General features: G+C 46.6%; 8 non-coding genes and 1 pseudogene across 8 annotated transcripts; all 9 read right to left on the bottom strand.

Moving 5' to 3' along the window:
- Window positions 1-265: 265 nt before the first annotated feature.
- Window positions 266-456, bottom strand: LOC130323999 (U2 spliceosomal RNA). Its single transcript, XR_008869158.1, has one exon. It is a non-coding gene; the product is annotated as a U2 spliceosomal RNA (small nuclear RNA).
- A 2,088-nt stretch (window positions 457-2,544) lies between these two features.
- LOC130324013 (U2 spliceosomal RNA) lies at window positions 2,545-2,735 on the bottom strand. The gene has a single exon (XR_008869168.1). It is a non-coding gene; the product is annotated as a U2 spliceosomal RNA (small nuclear RNA).
- A 2,094-nt stretch (window positions 2,736-4,829) lies between these two features.
- On the bottom strand, window positions 4,830-5,017 carry LOC130324005 (U2 spliceosomal RNA). The gene has a single exon (XR_008869164.1). It is a non-coding gene; the product is annotated as a U2 spliceosomal RNA (small nuclear RNA).
- Window positions 5,018-5,710: 693 nt separating this feature from the next.
- LOC130324007 (U2 spliceosomal RNA) lies at window positions 5,711-5,870 on the bottom strand (annotated as a pseudogene).
- Window positions 5,871-7,963: 2,093 nt separating this feature from the next.
- LOC130324012 (U2 spliceosomal RNA) lies at window positions 7,964-8,154 on the bottom strand. Its single transcript, XR_008869167.1, has one exon. It is a non-coding gene; the product is annotated as a U2 spliceosomal RNA (small nuclear RNA).
- A 2,094-nt stretch (window positions 8,155-10,248) lies between these two features.
- On the bottom strand, window positions 10,249-10,439 carry LOC130324011 (U2 spliceosomal RNA). The gene has a single exon (XR_008869166.1). It is a non-coding gene; the product is annotated as a U2 spliceosomal RNA (small nuclear RNA).
- A 2,090-nt stretch (window positions 10,440-12,529) lies between these two features.
- LOC130324010 (U2 spliceosomal RNA) lies at window positions 12,530-12,720 on the bottom strand. Its single transcript, XR_008869165.1, has one exon. It is a non-coding gene; the product is annotated as a U2 spliceosomal RNA (small nuclear RNA).
- Window positions 12,721-14,809: 2,089 nt separating this feature from the next.
- On the bottom strand, window positions 14,810-15,000 carry LOC130323997 (U2 spliceosomal RNA). The gene has a single exon (XR_008869157.1). It is a non-coding gene; the product is annotated as a U2 spliceosomal RNA (small nuclear RNA).
- A 2,094-nt stretch (window positions 15,001-17,094) lies between these two features.
- LOC130324003 (U2 spliceosomal RNA) lies at window positions 17,095-17,285 on the bottom strand. Its single transcript, XR_008869162.1, has one exon. It is a non-coding gene; the product is annotated as a U2 spliceosomal RNA (small nuclear RNA).
- Between the last annotated feature and the right edge of the window lie 2,068 nt (window positions 17,286-19,353).

Raw genomic sequence — 19,353 nt, 5'->3', positions numbered from 1 at the left:
CATGTCATGCCCTACCTGCACAGGTGTGCTGGCTACTCAAATGATCCAATTAAGGAGGCCATTTAGTCAGCAGCAGCAGAAGTCCTGTGCCTGGACGCTCCAACAGGGGCCAGACACAAGCAGAAGCAGAAGCAGCAGAAGCAGCAGCAGCACCACCTTTTGTTTTTTGGCTGCAGCAGCAGCAAGGCCCACAGGGCTGGCTAGCTGGCTAGCCAGCAAGCAGGTAGCAATGAAAGTAGGAATCTTTCTTTTTAACCCTGTAAGGGGGTGGTGCACTGTACCCGAAGATACTGCCATATCGGGTCAATGCATAGGGCGACGGAAGCAAGCTTCGAAATCGGCCCCCGTTCTCAAAAATCCATTTAATATATGGTCCCCAGATAGGGGACGTATCAGATATTAAACTGATAAGAACAGATACTACACTTGATCTTAGCCAAAAGGCCGAGAAGCGATAACCGTGAAAGGGGCGGGCCCAACAAGGTCCCCTTCATGGGCACTATCACTGCTTGCTGTCAGGGAGGCTGCCAGACAATTTTCCATGCACACTCTGGGCTGGGGGGCAGTCAACCACCAGTACACACAGCAGAACCTAAACCCATACCATTATTGCTAAGCAGCAAGACAGGGGCCCATTGCACTCCCACGGGGCCTTTTTAAATGCAATCCATAACCCGGATTTGCCAGGAACCCTTCTTACTCCTCCTACTTGCATGTGACACTGGGCTTAGGATCTGCATAGGAAACACACACACAAGCACACACCTACCTTTGTTGCCTGCAGATGCCTCCTTGGCTGTCCCCAAACGGTATCAAACCAACACCCACGGGAAGCTGTAAGCATAGAGGACATGCCTGCACCCCATTGGACTTACCTGTGTGGGTTAAATCCGGGTTATTTGACAACCTATGGCGGTGATGGTTCTGCTCAGGCAGAGCAGTGCTGATGCTCCTCATAAAGCTGTCGCTGCTGTGAAGGTTCTAGGTGACATCACAAATCCCTTTGGTTACATACACAACAAAGCTGGGTTGTTGTTGTTTACACTCTGCAAGGCCTGTGGAAGTGAGTGACATCATAGCACTGTAGTTCTGAGGGTTCAAGATGGATGCAACAATCTCCTGTTGCTTCTATGAAGGCCGTAATAGACGACATCACCAAACAGCTCCATAGTCACATACACAGCAAAGGAGAGATGTTGTTTACACCTAGTGATGTCAGTGGTATTGAGTGACATCACAGCACAGTGCTAAGGCTCCTGGGCCTGGACACAGCAGCGGCTGCAATATCTCAACGGAGAATACGTTTATATCTATGTGTGTGTGTGCGCATATATATATATATATATATATATATATATATATATATATATATATATTTCTCCGCCGAAATCACTTTTAAACCCATTTCCACCTTTTTTTCCCTTCTCTTCCTCTTACTTTTTTTTCACGTTTTTTTACGTTTTTCTCCTTTTCGCCTCTTTTCTGGGCGTATTATTCTTCTTTTTCTTCTTTTTTTTCGTCTAATGCATACCCCATCAGTGCAGCAATGCTTATTCAATACCGCCAGCAGATGGAGACACTGGGGGATAATTTTCTAAGGATTTATACTGATTTTTCCTGTCTGAATTTGTCGCACAGAAAGTTGCAGGCCAAATATGTGTGACATTTCTGCGACTTTAGCTTCTAGAGCATTTTTACAACATTATACATAGGTGCTGAATACATAAAAAGCGACTGTTCAGCGACAGACAAGTCGCATCGGCTGAAAGTAGGCCAGAATGTCAGTCCATGTTGGAGCAGGTTTAGATACAGTCTAAAGCATAGATCTCAAAGTCTGTGCACAGAATTTAGCAAGGGCCTCGCACCTTCTGATGCATCAGGTAGGTGCACAATAGCATAGCCTAACCCTCTGTACTTTGGTCTATATTGATGCGGGACATAGACAGCCAGCTGATGACCAATCCATTAGTGCAATGGATGGCTGGAAGCATTTGTCTTTGCCTTTGCAATACCACAGAAGCAATGCATGGTCAATGTACAGCAATGACACACCTGTGTGAACAGCCAGGAGACCCCCCCCCATGTTATGTTACATAGTTACATAGTTAGTACGGTCGAAAAAAGACATATGTCCATCACGTTCAACCAGGGAATTAAGGGGTAGGGGTGTGGCGCGATATTGGGGAAGGGATGAGATTTTATATTTCTTCATAAGCATTAATCTTATTTTGTCAATTAGGAACATTCAGCACCCACCCGCTATCAAGGCAGCTGCCTATCATGTCATGCCCTACCTGCACAGGTGTGCTGGCTACTCAAATGATCCAATTAAGGAGGCCATTTAGTCAGCAGCAGCAGAAGTCCTGTGCCTGGACGCTCCAACAGGGGCCAGACACAAGCAGAAGCAGAAGCAGTAGAAGCAGCAGCAGCACCACCTTTTGTTTTTTGGCTGCAGCAGCAGCAAGGCCCACAGGGCTGGCTAGCTGGCTAGCCAGCAAGCAGGTAGCAATGAAAGTAGGAATCTTTCTTTTTAACCCTGTAAGGGGGTGGTGCACTGTACCCGAAGATACTGCCATATCGGGTCAATGCATAGGGCGACGGAAGCAAGCTTCGAAATCGGCCCCCGTTCTCAAAAATCCATTTAATATATGGTCCCCAGATAGGGGACGTATCAGATATTAAACTGATAAGAACAGATACTACACTTGATCTTAGCCAAAAGGCCGAGAAGCGATAACCGTGAAAGGGGCGGGCCCAACAAGGTCCCCTTCATGGGCACTATCACTGCTTGCTGTCAGGGAGGCTGCCAGACAATTTTCCATGCACACTCTGGGCTGGGGGGCAGTCAACCACCAGTACACACAGCAGAACCTAAACCCATACCATTATTGCTAAGCAGCAAGACAGGGGCCCATTGCACTCCCACGGGGCCTTTTTAAATGCAATCCATAACCCGGATTTGCCAGGAACCCTTCTTACTCCTCCTACTTGCATGTGACACTGGGCTTAGGATCTGCATAGGAAACACACACACAAGCACACACCTACCTTTGTTGCCTGCAGATGCCTCCTTGGCTGTCCCCAAACGGTATCAAACCAACACCCACGGGAAGCTGTAAGCATAGAGGACATGCCTGCACCCCATTGGACTTACCTGTGTGGGTTAAATCCGGGTTATTTGACAACCTATGGCGGTGATGGTTCTGCTCAGGCAGAGCAGTGCTGATGCTCCTCATAAAGCTGTCGCTGCTGTGAAGGTTCTAGGTGACATCACAAATCCCTTTGGTTACATACACAACAAAGCTGGGTTGTTGTTGTTTACACTCTGCAAGGCCTGTGGAAGTGAGTGACATCATAGCACTGTAGTTCTGAGGGTTCAAGATGGATGCAACAATCTCCTGTTGCTTCTATGAAGGCCGTAATAGACGACATCACCAAACAGCTCCATAGTCACATACACAGCAAAGGAGAGATGTTGTTTACACCTAGTGATGTCAGTGGTATTGAGTGACATCACAGCACAGTGCTAAGGCTCCTGGGCCTGGACACAGCAGCGGCTGCAATATCTCAACGGAGAATACGTTTATATCTATGTGTGTGTGTGCGCATATATATATATATATATATATATATATATATATATATATATATTTCTCCGCCGAAATCACTTTTAAACCCATTTCCACCTTTTTTTCCCTTCTCTTCCTCTTACTTTTTTTTCACGTTTTTTTACGTTTTTCTCCTTTTCGCCTCTTTTCTGGGCGTATTATTCTTCTTTTTCTTCTTTTTTTTCGTCTAATGCATACCCCATCAGTGCAGCAATGCTTATTCAATACCGCCAGCAGATGGAGACACTGGGGGATAATTTTCTAAGGATTTATACTGATTTTTCCTGTCTGAATTTGTCGCACAGAAAGTTGCAGGCCAAATATGTGTGACATTTCTGCGACTTTAGCTTCTAGAGCATTTTTACAACATTATACATAGGTGCTGAATACATAAAAAGCGACTGTTCAGCGACAGACAAGTCGCATCGGCTGAAAGTAGGCCAGAATGTCAGTCCATGTTGGAGCAGGTTTAGATACAGTCTAAAGCATAGATCTCAAAGTCTGTGCACAGAATTTAGCAAGGGCCTCGCACCTTCTGATGCATCAGGTAGGTGCACAATAGCATAGCCTAACCCTCTGTACTTTGGTCTATATTGATGCGGGACATAGACAGCCAGCTGATGACCAATCCATTAGTGCAATGGATGGCTGGAAGCATTTGTCTTTGCCTTTGCAATACCACAGAAGCAATGCATGGTCAATGTACAGCAATGACACACCTGTGTGAACAGCCAGGAGACCCCCCCCCCCCCCCCCCCATGTTATGTTACATAGTTACATAGTTAGTACGGTCGAAAAAAGACATATGTCCATCACGTTCAACCAGGGAATTAAGGGGTAGGGGTGTGGCGCGATATTGGGGAAGGGATGAGATTTTATATTTCTTCATAAGCATTAATCTTATTTTGTCAATTAGGAACATTCAGCACCCACCCGCTATCAAGGCAGCTGCCTATCATGTCATGCCCTACCTGCACAGGTGTGCTGGCTACTCAAATGATCCAATTAAGGAGGCCATTTAGTCAGCAGCAGCAGAAGTCCTGTGCCTGGACGCTCCAACAGGGGCCAGACACAAGCAGAAGCAGAAGCAGCAGAAGCAGCAGCAGCACCACCTTTTGTTTTTTGGCTGCAGCAGCAGCAAGGCCCACAGGGCTGGCTAGCTGGCTAGCCAGCAAGCAGGTAGCAATGAAAGTAGGAATCTTTCTTTTTAACCCTGTAAGGGGGTGGTGCACTGTACCCGAAGATACTGCCATATCGGGTCAATGCATAGGGCGACGGAAGCAAGCTTCGAAATCGGCCCCCGTTCTCAAAAATCCATTTAATATATGGTCCCCAGATAGGGGACGTATCAGATATTAAACTGATAAGAACAGATTTTTTTTTTTTTTTTTTTTTTATCTAAAGCCGAGGAACGTGCTTTCGATTCACCCAAAGTGCAAGAAAAAGTGCAAACGTGTTACACTAAAAAAACGTGCACAAAGGATGCGGTCTATCGCAAGCCCTTCTCCGATAGGAGAGAGGCCCCCCAACAAACCTTACCCTTCGCCTCCGGACCAAAAGGTACCTGCGAGGTTCCAGGTTCGATGTCCCTTTTCGCCGAAGCTACTAGGGGACCACAAATGCTCCCGGCATCCCCCTTGGCGTTGGCCAAGGTATCTGCCCGCAGAGCCGATTACGGTAGGTACCCTGCCAAAGCAGGAGTACCCGGGGTGTTTGCAGGGAGGTGCGGAACCTAATGGCCACACACACCTCCCCTAGACCGCCAGGAGGGACACCCAGAAGGGCTACCGCATCCTGACAAATCCTGTGAACACACAACACGCAAAAAGTGACACAGTGAGACAAAAAAGAAATAAATAAGTGAATGTGTGCAGATATACTGCCCGGACATCCGGCCGGATCTATAAAAATTTCTCTGATCCTAGCCAGAAGGCCGGGAATCAAGAGGTGAGTGCCACAAGGTGAAGAGATTATGGTGCCCGTGCTTCAACTCAGTGAGTCTATTCTCCCAGTGAGTTTCGGCACCTCGGGGTCACCACTCCCCGAGGCACAAAAGTACCTCGGCTCTAGACCCTCTCAGCCTCATGGCGAGACCCGGAGGGAACAGGTCACATCGGGGCAGCCGTCGAGCTGATTCCTCAGAACCAGCCCCGGAAAGCCCTGGTACGCCTGCATCCTCCATGCAGCACCCATCCCCACCAGCATGAAAACTGATAAGAACAGATACTACACTTGATCTTAGCCAAAAGGCCGAGAAGCGATAACCGTGAAAGGGGCGGGCCCAACAAGGTCCCCTTCATGGGCACTATCACTGCTTGCTGTCAGGGAGGCTGCCAGACAATTTTCCATGCACACTCTGGGCTGGGGGGCAGTCAACCACCAGTACACACAGCAGAACCTAAACCCATACCATTATTGCTAAGCAGCAAGACAGGGGCCCATTGCACTCCCACGGGGCCTTTTTAAATGCAATCCATAACCCGGATTTGCCAGGAACCCTTCTTACTCCTCCTACTTGCATGTGACACTGGGCTTAGGATCTGCATAGGAAACACACACACAAGCACACACCTACCTTTGTTGCCTGCAGATGCCTCCTTGGCTGTCCCCAAACGGTATCAAACCAACACCCACGGGAAGCTGTAAGCATAGAGGACATGCCTGCACCCCATTGGACTTACCTGTGTGGGTTAAATCCGGGTTATTTGACAACCTATGGCGGTGATGGTTCTGCTCAGGCAGAGCAGTGCTGATGCTCCTCATAAAGCTGTCGCTGCTGTGAAGGTTCTAGGTGACATCACAAATCCCTTTGGTTACATACACAACAAAGCTGGGTTGTTGTTGTTTACACTCTGCAAGGCCTGTGGAAGTGAGTGACATCATAGCACTGTAGTTCTGAGGGTTCAAGATGGATGCAACAATCTCCTGTTGCTTCTATGAAGGCCGTAATAGACGACATCACCAAACAGCTCCATAGTCACATACACAGCAAAGGAGAGATGTTGTTTACACCTAGTGATGTCAGTGGTATTGAGTGACATCACAGCACAGTGCTAAGGCTCCTGGGCCTGGACACAGCAGCGGCTGCAATATCTCAACGGAGAATACGTTTATATCTATGTGTGTGTGTGCGCATATATATATATATATATATATATATATATATATATATATATATATTTCTCCGCCGAAATCACTTTTAAACCCATTTCCACCTTTTTTTCCCTTCTCTTCCTCTTACTTTTTTTTCACGTTTTTTTACGTTTTTCTCCTTTTCGCCTCTTTTCTGGGCGTATTATTCTTCTTTTTCTTCTTTTTTTTCGTCTAATGCATACCCCATCAGTGCAGCAATGCTTATTCAATACCGCCAGCAGATGGAGACACTGGGGGATAATTTTCTAAGGATTTATACTGATTTTTCCTGTCTGAATTTGTCGCACAGAAAGTTGCAGGCCAAATATGTGTGACATTTCTGCGACTTTAGCTTCTAGAGCATTTTTACAACATTATACATAGGTGCTGAATACATAAAAAGCGACTGTTCAGCGACAGACAAGTCGCATCGGCTGAAAGTAGGCCAGAATGTCAGTCCATGTTGGAGCAGGTTTAGATACAGTCTAAAGCATAGATCTCAAAGTCTGTGCACAGAATTTAGCAAGGGCCTCGCACCTTCTGATGCATCAGGTAGGTGCACAATAGCATAGCCTAACCCTCTGTACTTTGGTCTATATTGATGCGGGACATAGACAGCCAGCTGATGACCAATCCATTAGTGCAATGGATGGCTGGAAGCATTTGTCTTTGCCTTTGCAATACCACAGAAGCAATGCATGGTCAATGTACAGCAATGACACACCTGTGTGAACAGCCAGGAGACCCCCCCCCCCCCCCCATGTTATGTTACATAGTTACATAGTTAGTACGGTCGAAAAAAGACATATGTCCATCACGTTCAACCAGGGAATTAAGGGGTAGGGGTGTGGCGCGATATTGGGGAAGGGATGAGATTTTATATTTCTTCATAAGCATTAATCTTATTTTGTCAATTAGGAACATTCAGCACCCACCCGCTATCAAGGCAGCTGCCTATCATGTCATGCCCTACCTGCACAGGTGTGCTGGCTACTCAAATGATCCAATTAAGGAGGCCATTTAGTCAGCAGCAGCAGAAGTCCTGTGCCTGGACGCTCCAACAGGGGCCAGACACAAGCAGAAGCAGAAGCAGCAGAAGCAGCAGCAGCACCACCTTTTGTTTTTTGGCTGCAGCAGCAGCAAGGCCCACAGGGCTGGCTAGCTGGCTAGCCAGCAAGCAGGTAGCAATGAAAGTAGGAATCTTTCTTTTTAACCCTGTAAGGGGGTGGTGCACTGTACCCGAAGATACTGCCATATCGGGTCAATGCATAGGGCGACGGAAGCAAGCTTCGAAATCGGCCCCCGTTCTCAAAAATCCATTTAATATATGGTCCCCAGATAGGGGACGTATCAGATATTAAACTGATAAGAACAGATACTACACTTGATCTTAGCCAAAAGGCCGAGAAGCGATAACCGTGAAAGGGGCGGGCCCAACAAGGTCCCCTTCATGGGCACTATCACTGCTTGCTGTCAGGGAGGCTGCCAGACAATTTTCCATGCACACTCTGGGCTGGGGGGCAGTCAACCACCAGTACACACAGCAGAACCTAAACCCATACCATTATTGCTAAGCAGCAAGACAGGGGCCCATTGCACTCCCACGGGGCCTTTTTAAATGCAATCCATAACCCGGATTTGCCAGGAACCCTTCTTACTCCTCCTACTTGCATGTGACACTGGGCTTAGGATCTGCATAGGAAACACACACACAAGCACACACCTACCTTTGTTGCCTGCAGATGCCTCCTTGGCTGTCCCCAAACGGTATCAAACCAACACCCACGGGAAGCTGTAAGCATAGAGGACATGCCTGCACCCCATTGGACTTACCTGTGTGGGTTAAATCCGGGTTATTTGACAACCTATGGCGGTGATGGTTCTGCTCAGGCAGAGCAGTGCTGATGCTCCTCATAAAGCTGTCGCTGCTGTGAAGGTTCTAGGTGACATCACAAATCCCTTTGGTTACATACACAACAAAGCTGGGTTGTTGTTGTTTACACTCTGCAAGGCCTGTGGAAGTGAGTGACATCATAGCACTGTAGTTCTGAGGGTTCAAGATGGATGCAACAATCTCCTGTTGCTTCTATGAAGGCCGTAATAGACGACATCACCAAACAGCTCCATAGTCACATACACAGCAAAGGAGAGATGTTGTTTACACCTAGTGATGTCAGTGGTATTGAGTGACATCACAGCACAGTGCTAAGGCTCCTGGGCCTGGACACAGCAGCGGCTGCAATATCTCAACGGAGAATACGTTTATATCTATGTGTGTGTGTGCGCATATATATATATATATATATATATATATATATATATATATATATATTTCTCCGCCGAAATCACTTTTAAACCCATTTCCACCTTTTTTTCCCTTCTCTTCCTCTTACTTTTTTTTCACGTTTTTTTACGTTTTTCTCCTTTTCGCCTCTTTTCTGGGCGTATTATTCTTCTTTTTCTTCTTTTTTTTCGTCTAATGCATACCCCATCAGTGCAGCAATGCTTATTCAATACCGCCAGCAGATGGAGACACTGGGGGATAATTTTCTAAGGATTTATACTGATTTTTCCTGTCTGAATTTGTCGCACAGAAAGTTGCAGGCCAAATATGTGTGACATTTCTGCGACTTTAGCTTCTAGAGCATTTTTACAACATTATACATAGGTGCTGAATACATAAAAAGCGACTGTTCAGCGACAGACAAGTCGCATCGGCTGAAAGTAGGCCAGAATGTCAGTCCATGTTGGAGCAGGTTTAGATACAGTCTAAAGCATAGATCTCAAAGTCTGTGCACAGAATTTAGCAAGGGCCTCGCACCTTCTGATGCATCAGGTAGGTGCACAATAGCATAGCCTAACCCTCTGTACTTTGGTCTATATTGATGCGGGACATAGACAGCCAGCTGATGACCAATCCATTAGTGCAATGGATGGCTGGAAGCATTTGTCTTTGCCTTTGCAATACCACAGAAGCAATGCATGGTCAATGTACAGCAATGACACACCTGTGTGAACAGCCAGGAGACCCCCCCCCCCCCCCCCATGTTATGTTACATAGTTACATAGTTAGTACGGTCGAAAAAAGACATATGTCCATCACGTTCAACCAGGGAATTAAGGGGTAGGGGTGTGGCGCGATATTGGGGAAGGGATGAGATTTTATATTTCTTCATAAGCATTAATCTTATTTTGTCAATTAGGAACATTCAGCACCCACCCGCTATCAAGGCAGCTGCCTATCATGTCATGCCCTACCTGCACAGGTGTGCTGGCTACTCAAATGATCCAATTAAGGAGGCCATTTAGTCAGCAGCAGCAGAAGTCCTGTGCCTGGACGCTCCAACAGGGGCCAGACACAAGCAGAAGCAGAAGCAGCAGAAGCAGCAGCAGCACCACCTTTTGTTTTTTGGCTGCAGCAGCAGCAAGGCCCACAGGGCTGGCTAGCTGGCTAGCCAGCAAGCAGGTAGCAATGAAAGTAGGAATCTTTCTTTTTAACCCTGTAAGGGGGTGGTGCACTGTACCCGAAGATACTGCCATATCGGGTCAATGCATAGGGCGACGGAAGCAAGCTTCGAAATCGGCCCCCGTTCTCAAAAATCCATTTAATATATGGTCCCCAGATAGGGGACGTATCAGATATTAAACTGATAAGAACAGATACTACACTTGATCTTAGCCAAAAGGCCGAGAAGCGATAACCGTGAAAGGGGCGGGCCCAACAAGGTCCCCTTCATGGGCACTATCACTGCTTGCTGTCAGGGAGGCTGCCAGACAATTTTCCATGCACACTCTGGGCTGGGGGGCAGTCAACCACCAGTACACACAGCAGAACCTAAACCCATACCATTATTGCTAAGCAGCAAGACAGGGGCCCATTGCACTCCCACGGGGCCTTTTTAAATGCAATCCATAACCCGGATTTGCCAGGAACCCTTCTTACTCCTCCTACTTGCATGTGACACTGGGCTTAGGATCTGCATAGGAAACACACACACAAGCACACACCTACCTTTGTTGCCTGCAGATGCCTCCTTGGCTGTCCCCAAACGGTATCAAACCAACACCCACGGGAAGCTGTAAGCATAGAGGACATGCCTGCACCCCATTGGACTTACCTGTGTGGGTTAAATCCGGGTTATTTGACAACCTATGGCGGTGATGGTTCTGCTCAGGCAGAGCAGTGCTGATGCTCCTCATAAAGCTGTCGCTGCTGTGAAGGTTCTAGGTGACATCACAAATCCCTTTGGTTACATACACAACAAAGCTGGGTTGTTGTTGTTTACACTCTGCAAGGCCTGTGGAAGTGAGTGACATCATAGCACTGTAGTTCTGAGGGTTCAAGATGGATGCAACAATCTCCTGTTGCTTCTATGAAGGCCGTAATAGACGACATCACCAAACAGCTCCATAGTCACATACACAGCAAAGGAGAGATGTTGTTTACACCTAGTGATGTCAGTGGTATTGAGTGACATCACAGCACAGTGCTAAGGCTCCTGGGCCTGGACACAGCAGCGGCTGCAATATCTCAACGGAGAATACGTTTATATCTATGTGTGTGTGTGCGCATATATATATATATATATATATATATATATATATATATATATATATATTCTCCGCCGAAATCACTTTTAAACCCATTTCCACCTTTTTTTCCCTTCTCTTCCTCTTACTTTTTTTTCACGTTTTTTTACGTTTTTCTCCTTTTCGCCTCTTTTCTGGGCGTATTATTCTTCTTTTTCTTCTTTTTTTTCGTCTAATGCATACCCCATCAGTGCAGCAATGCTTATTCAATACCGCCAGCAGATGGAGACACTGGGGGATAATTTTCTAAGGATTTATACTGATTTTTCCTGTCTGAATTTGTCGCACAGAAAGTTGCAGGCCAAATATGTGTGACATTTCTGCGACTTTAGCTTCTAGAGCATTTTTACAACATTATACATAGGTGCTGAATACATAAAAAGCGACTGTTCAGCGACAGACAAGTCGCATCGGCTGAAAGTAGGCCAGAATGTCAGTCCATGTTGGAGCAGGTTTAGATACAGTCTAAAGCATAGATCTCAAAGTCTGTGCACAGAATTTAGCAAGGGCCTCGCACCTTCTGATGCATCAGGTAGGTGCACAATAGCATAGCCTAACCCTCTGTACTTTGGTCTATATTGATGCGGGACATAGACAGCCAGCTGATGACCAATCCATTAGTGCAATGGATGGCTGGAAGCATTTGTCTTTGCCTTTGCAATACCACAGAAGCAATGCATGGTCAATGTACAGCAATGACACACCTGTGTGAACAGCCAGGAGACCCCCCCCCCCCATGTTATGTTACATAGTTACATAGTTAGTACGGTCGAAAAAAGACATATGTCCATCACGTTCAACCAGGGAATTAAGGGGTAGGGGTGTGGCGCGATATTGGGGAAGGGATGAGATTTTATATTTCTTCATAAGCATTAATCTTATTTTGTCAATTAGGAACATTCAGCACCCACCCGCTATCAAGGCAGCTGCCTATCATGTCATGCCCTACCTGCACAGGTGTGCTGGCTACTCAAATGATCCAATTAAGGAGGCCATTTAGTCAGCAGCAGCAGAAGTCCTGTGCCTGGACGCTCCAACAGGGGCCAGACACAAGCAGAAGCAGAAGCAGCAGAAGCAGCAGCAGCACCACCTTTTGTTTTTTGGCTGCAGCAGCAGCAAGGCCCACAGGGCTGGCTAGCTGGCTAGCCAGCAAGCAGGTAGCAATGAAAGTAGGAATCTTTCTTTTTAACCCTGTAAGGGGGTGGTGCACTGTACCCGAAGATACTGCCATATCGGGTCAATGCATAGGGCGACGGAAGCAAGCTTCGAAATCGGCCCCCGTTCTCAAAAATCCATTTAATATATGGTCCCCAGATAGGGGACGTATCAGATATTAAACTGATAAGAACAGATACTACACTTGATCTTAGCCAAAAGGCCGAGAAGCGATAACCGTGAAAGGGGCGGGCCCAACAAGGTCCCCTTCATGGGCACTATCACTGCTTGCTGTCAGGGAGGCTGCCAGACAATTTTCCATGCACACTCTGGGCTGGGGGGCAGTCAACCACCAGTACACACAGCAGAACCTAAACCCATACCATTATTGCTAAGCAGCAAGACAGGGGCCCATTGCACTCCCACGGGGCCTTTTTAAATGCAATCCATAACCCGGATTTGCCAGGAACCCTTCTTACTCCTCCTACTTGCATGTGACACTGGGCTTAGGATCTGCATAGGAAACACACACACAAGCACACACCTACCTTTGTTGCCTGCAGATGCCTCCTTGGCTGTCCCCAAACGGTATCAAACCAACACCCACGGGAAGCTGTAAGCATAGAGGACATGCCTGCACCCCATTGGACTTACCTGTGTGGGTTAAATCCGGGTTATTTGACAACCTATGGCGGTGATGGTTCTGCTCAGGCAGAGCAGTGCTGATGCTCCTCATAAAGCTGTCGCTGCTGTGAAGGTTCTAGGTGACATCACAAATCCCTTTGGTTACATACACAACAAAGCTGGGTTGTTGTTGTTTACACTCTGCAAGGCCTGTGGAAGTGAGTGACATCATAGCACTGTAGTTCTGAGGGTTCAAGATGGATGCAACAATCTCCTGTTGCTTCTATGAAGGCCGTAATAGACGACATCACCAAACAGCTCCATAGTCACATACACAGCAAAGGAGAGATGTTGTTTACACCTAGTGATGTCAGTGGTATTGAGTGACATCACAGCACAGTGCTAAGGCTCCTGGGCCTGGACACAGCAGCGGCTGCAATATCTCAACGGAGAATACGTTTATATCTATGTGTGTGTGTGCGCATATATATATATATATATATATATATATATATATATATATATATCTCCGCCGAAATCACTTTTAAACCCATTTCCACCTTTTTTTCCCTTCTCTTCCTCTTACTTTTTTTTCACGTTTTTTTACGTTTTTCTCCTTTTCGCCTCTTTTCTGGGCGTATTATTCTTCTTTTTCTTCTTTTTTTTCGTCTAATGCATACCCCATCAGTGCAGCAATGCTTATTCAATACCGCCAGCAGATGGAGACACTGGGGGATAATTTTCTAAGGATTTATACTGATTTTTCCTGTCTGAATTTGTCGCACAGAAAGTTGCAGGCCAAATATGTGTGACATTTCTGCGACTTTAGCTTCTAGAGCATTTTTACAACATTATACATAGGTGCTGAATACATAAAAAGCGACTGTTCAGCGACAGACAAGTCGCATCGGCTGAAAGTAGGCCAGAATGTCAGTCCATGTTGGAGCAGGTTTAGATACAGTCTAAAGCATAGATCTCAAAGTCTGTGCACAGAATTTAGCAAGGGCCTCGCACCTTCTGATGCATCAGGTAGGTGCACAATAGCATAGCCTAACCCTCTGTACTTTGGTCTATATTGATGCGGGACATAGACAGCCAGCTGATGACCAATCCATTAGTGCAATGGATGGCTGGAAGCATTTGTCTTTGCCTTTGCAATACCACAGAAGCAATGCATGGTCAATGTACAGCAATGACACACCTGTGTGAACAGCCAGGAGACCCCCCCCCCCCCCCCATGTTATGTTACATAGTTACATAGTTAGTACGGTCGAAAAAAGACATATGTCCATCACGTTCAACCAGGGAATTAAGGGGTAGGGGTGTGGCGCGATATTGGGGAAGGGATGAGATTTTATATTTCTTCATAAGCATTAATCTTATTTTGTCAATTAGGAACATTCAGCACCCACCCGCTATCAAGGCAGCTGCCTATCATGTCATGCCCTACCTGCACAGGTGTGCTGGCTACTCAAATGATCCAATTAAGGAGGCCATTTAGTCAGCAGCAGCAGAAGTCCTGTGCCTGGACGCTCCAACAGGGGCCAGACACAAGCAGAAGCAGAAGCAGCAGAAGCAGCAGCAGCACCACCTTTTGTTTTTTGGCTGCAGCAGCAGCAAGGCCCACAGGGCTGGCTAGCTGGCTAGCCAGCAAGCAGGTAGCAATGAAAGTAGGAATCTTTCTTTTTAACCCTGTAAGGGGGTGGTGCACTGTACCCGAAGATACTGCCATATCGGGTCAATGCATAGGGCGACGGAAGCAAGCTTCGAAATCGGCCCCCGTTCTCAAAAATCCATTTAATATATGGTCCCCAGATAGGGGACGTATCAGATATTAAACTGATAAGAACAGATACTACACTTGATCTTAGCCAAAAGGCCGAGAAGCGATAACCGTGAAAGGGGCGGGCCCAACAAGGTCCCCTTCATGGGCACTATCACTGCTTGCTGTCAGGGAGGCTGCCAGACAATTTTCCATGCACACTCTGGGCTGGGGGGCAGTCAACCACCAGTACACACAGCAGAACCTAAACCCATACCATTATTGCTAAGCAGCAAGACAGGGGCCCATTGCACTCCCACGGGGCCTTTTTAAATGCAATCCATAACCCGGATTTGCCAGGAACCCTTCTTACTCCTCCTACTTGCATGTGACACTGGGCTTAGGATCTGCATAGGAAACACACACACAAGCACACACCTACCTTTGTTGCCTGCAGATGCCTCCTTGGCTGTCCCCAAACGGTATCAAACCAACACCCACGGGAAGCTGTAAGCATAGAGGACATGCCTGCACCCCATTGGACTTACCTGTGTGGGTTAAATCCGGGTTATTTGACAACCTATGGCGGTGATGGTTCTGCTCAGGCAGAGCAGTGCTGATGCTCCTCATAAAGCTGTCGCTGCTGTGAAGGTTCTAGGTGACATCACAAATCCCTTTGGTTACATACACAACAAAGCTGGGTTGTTGTTGTTTACACTCTGCAAGGCCTGTGGAAGTGAGTGACATCATAGCACTGTAGTTCTGAGGGTTCAAGATGGATGCAACAATCTCCTGTTGCTTCTATGAAGGCCGTAATAGACGACATCACCAAACAGCTCCATAGTCACATACACAGCAAAGGAGAGATGTTGTTTACACCTAGTGATGTCAGTGGTATTGAGTGACATCACAGCACAGTGCTAAGGCTCCTGGGCCTGGACACAGCAGCGGCTGCAATATCTCAACGGAGAATACGTTTATATCTATGTGTGTGTGTGCGCATATATATATATATATATATATATATATATATATATATATATATATATTTCTCCGCCGAAATCACTTTTAAACCCATTTCCACCTTTTTTTCCCTTCTCTTCCTCTTACTTTTTTTTCACGTTTTTTTACGTTTTTCTCCTTTTCGCCTCTTTTCTGGGCGTATTATTCTTCTTTTTCTTCTTTTTTTTCGTCTAATGCATACCCCATCAGTGCAGCAATGCTTATTCAATACCGCCAGCAGATGGAGACACTGGGGGATAATTTTCTAAGGATTTATACTGATTTTTCCTGTCTGAATTTGTCGCACAGAAAGTTGCAGGCCAAATATGTGTGACATTTCTGCGACTTTAGCTTCTAGAGCATTTTTACAACATTATACATAGGTGCTGAATACATAAAAAGCGACTGTTCAGCGACAGACAAGTCGCATCGGCTGAAAGTAGGCCAGAATGTCAGTCCATGTTGGAGCAGGTTTAGATACAGTCTAAAGCATAGATCTCAAAGTCTGTGCACAGAATTTAGCAAGGGCCTCGCACCTTCTGATGCATCAGGTAGGTGCACAATAGCATAGCCTAACCCTCTGTACTTTGGTCTATATTGATGCGGGACATAGACAGCCAGCTGATGACCAATCCATTAGTGCAATGGATGGCTGGAAGCATTTGTCTTTGCCTTTGCAATACCACAGAAGCAATGCATGGTCAATGTACAGCAATGACACACCTGTGTGAACAGCCAGGAGACCCCCCCCCCCCCCCATGTTATGTTACATAGTTACATAGTTAGTACGGTCGAAAAAAGACATATGTCCATCACGTTCAACCAGGGAATTAAGGGGTAGGGGTGTGGCGCGATATTGGGGAAGGGATGAGATTTTATATTTCTTCATAAGCATTAATCTTATTTTGTCAATTAGGAACATTCAGCACCCACCCGCTATCAAGGCAGCTGCCTATCATGTCATGCCCTACCTGCACAGGTGTGCTGGCTACTCAAATGATCCAATTAAGGAGGCCATTTAGTCAGCAGCAGCAGAAGTCCTGTGCCTGGACGCTCCAACAGGGGCCAGACACAAGCAGAAGCAGAAGCAGCAGAAGCAGCAGCAGCACCACCTTTTGTTTTTTGGCTGCAGCAGCAGCAAGGCCCACAGGGCTGGCTAGCTGGCTAGCCAGCAAGCAGGTAGCAATGAAAGTAGGAATCTTTCTTTTTAACCCTGTAAGGGGGTGGTGCACTGTACCCAAAGATACTGCCATATCGGGTCAATGCATAGGGCGACGGAAGCAAGCTTCGAAATCGGCCCCCGTTCTCAAAAATCCATTTAATATATGGTCCCCAGATAGGGGACGTATCAGATATTAAACTGATAAGAACAGATACTACACTTGATCTTAGCCAAAAGGCCGAGAAGCGATAACCGTGAAAGGGGCGGGCCCAACAAGGTCCCCTTCATGGGCACTATCACTGCTTGCTGTCAGGGAGGCTGCCAGACAATTTTCCATGCACACTCTGGGCTGGGGGGCAGTCAACCACCAGTACACACAGCAGAACCTAAACCCATACCATTATTGCTAAGCAGCAAGACAGGGGCCCATTGCACTCCCACGGGGCCTTTTTAAATGCAATCCATAACCCGGATTTGCCAGGAACCCTTCTTACTCCTCCTACTTGCATGTGACACTGGGCTTAGGATCTGCATAGGAAACACACACACAAGCACACACCTACCTTTGTTGCCTGCAGATGCCTCCTTGGCTGTCCCCAAACGGTATCAAACCAACACCCACGGGAAGCTGTAAGCATAGAGGACATGCCTGCACCCCATTGGACTTACCTGTGTGGGTTAAATCCGGGTTATTTGACAACCTATGGCGGTGATGGTTCTGCTCAGGCAGAGCAGTGCTGATGCTCCTCATAAAGCTGTCGCTGCTGTGAAGGTTCTAGGTGACATCACAAATCCCTTTGGTTACATACACAACAAAGCTGGGTTGTTGTTGTTTACACTCTGCAAGGCCTGTGGAAGTGAGTGACATCATAGCACTGTAGTTCTGAGGGTTCAAGATGGATGCAACAATCTCCTGTTGCTTCTATGAAGGCCGTAATAGACGACATCACCAAACAGCTCCATAGTCACATACACAGCAAAGGAGAGATGTTGTTTACACCTAGTGATGTCAGTGGTATTGAGTGACATCACAGCACAGTGCTAAGGCTCCTGGGCCTGGACACAGCAGCGGCTGCAATATCTCAACGGAGAATACGTTTATATCTATGTGTGTGTGTGCGCATATATATATATATATATATATATATATATATATATATATATATATATTTCTCCGCCGAAATCACTTTTAAACCCATTTCCACCTTTTTTTCCCTTCTCTTCCTCTTACTTTTTTTTCACGTTTTTTTACGTTTTTCTCCTTTTCGCCTCTTTTCTGGGCGTATTATTCTTCTTTTTCTTCTTTTTTTTCGTCTAATGCATACCCCATCAGTGCAGCAATGCTTATTCAATACCGCCAGCAGATGGAGACACTGGGGGATAATTTTCTAAGGATTTATACTGATTTTTCCTGTCTGAATTTGTCGCACAGAAAGTTGCAGGCCAAATATGTGTGACATTTCTGCGACTTTAGCTTCTAGAGCATTTTTACAACATTATACATAGGTGCTGAATACATAAAAAGCGACTGTTCAGCGACAGACAAGTCGCATCGGCTGAAAGTAGGCCAGAATGTCAGTCCATGTTGGAGCAGGTTTAGATACAGTCTAAAGCATAGATCTCAAAGTCTGTGCACAGAATTTAGCAAGGGCCTCGCACCTTCTGATGCATCAGGTAGGTGCACAATAGCATAGCCTAACCCTCTGTACTTTGGTCTATATTGATGCGGGACATAGACAGCCAGCTGATGACCAATCCATTAGTGCAATGGATGGCTGGAAGCATTTGTCTTTGCCTTTGCAATACCACAGAAGCAATGCATGGTCAATGTACAGCAATGACACACCTGTGTGAACAGCCAGGAGACCCCCCCCCCCCCCCATGTTATGTTACATAGTTACATAGTTAGTACGGTCGAAAAAAGACATATGTCCATCACGTTCAACCAGGGAATTAAGGGGTAGGGGTGTGGCGCGATATTGGGGAAGGGATGAGATTTTATATTTCTTCATAAGCATTAATCTTATTTTGTCAATTAGGAACATTCAGCACCCACCCGCTATCAAGGCAGCTGCCTATCATGTCATGCCCTACCTGCACAGGTGTGCTGGCTACTCAAATGATCCAATTAAGGAGGCCATTTAGTCAGCAGCAGCAGAAGTCCTGTGCCTGGACGCTCCAACAGGGGCCAGACACAAGCAGAAGCAGAAGCAGCAGAAGCAGCAGCAGCACCACCTTTTGTTTTTTGGCTGCAGCAGCAGCAAGGCCCACAGGGCTGGCTAGCTGGCTAGCCAGCAAGCAGGTAGCAATGAAAGTAG

Source organism: Hyla sarda, unplaced genomic scaffold (genome assembly GCF_029499605.1).
Source record: "Hyla sarda isolate aHylSar1 unplaced genomic scaffold, aHylSar1.hap1 scaffold_2572, whole genome shotgun sequence".
Lineage (NCBI taxonomy): Eukaryota > Metazoa > Chordata > Amphibia > Anura > Hylidae > Hyla > Hyla sarda.
Note: the sequence above shows the minus strand (reverse complement) of the source record. Positions and strands in the feature narration are given on the sequence as shown.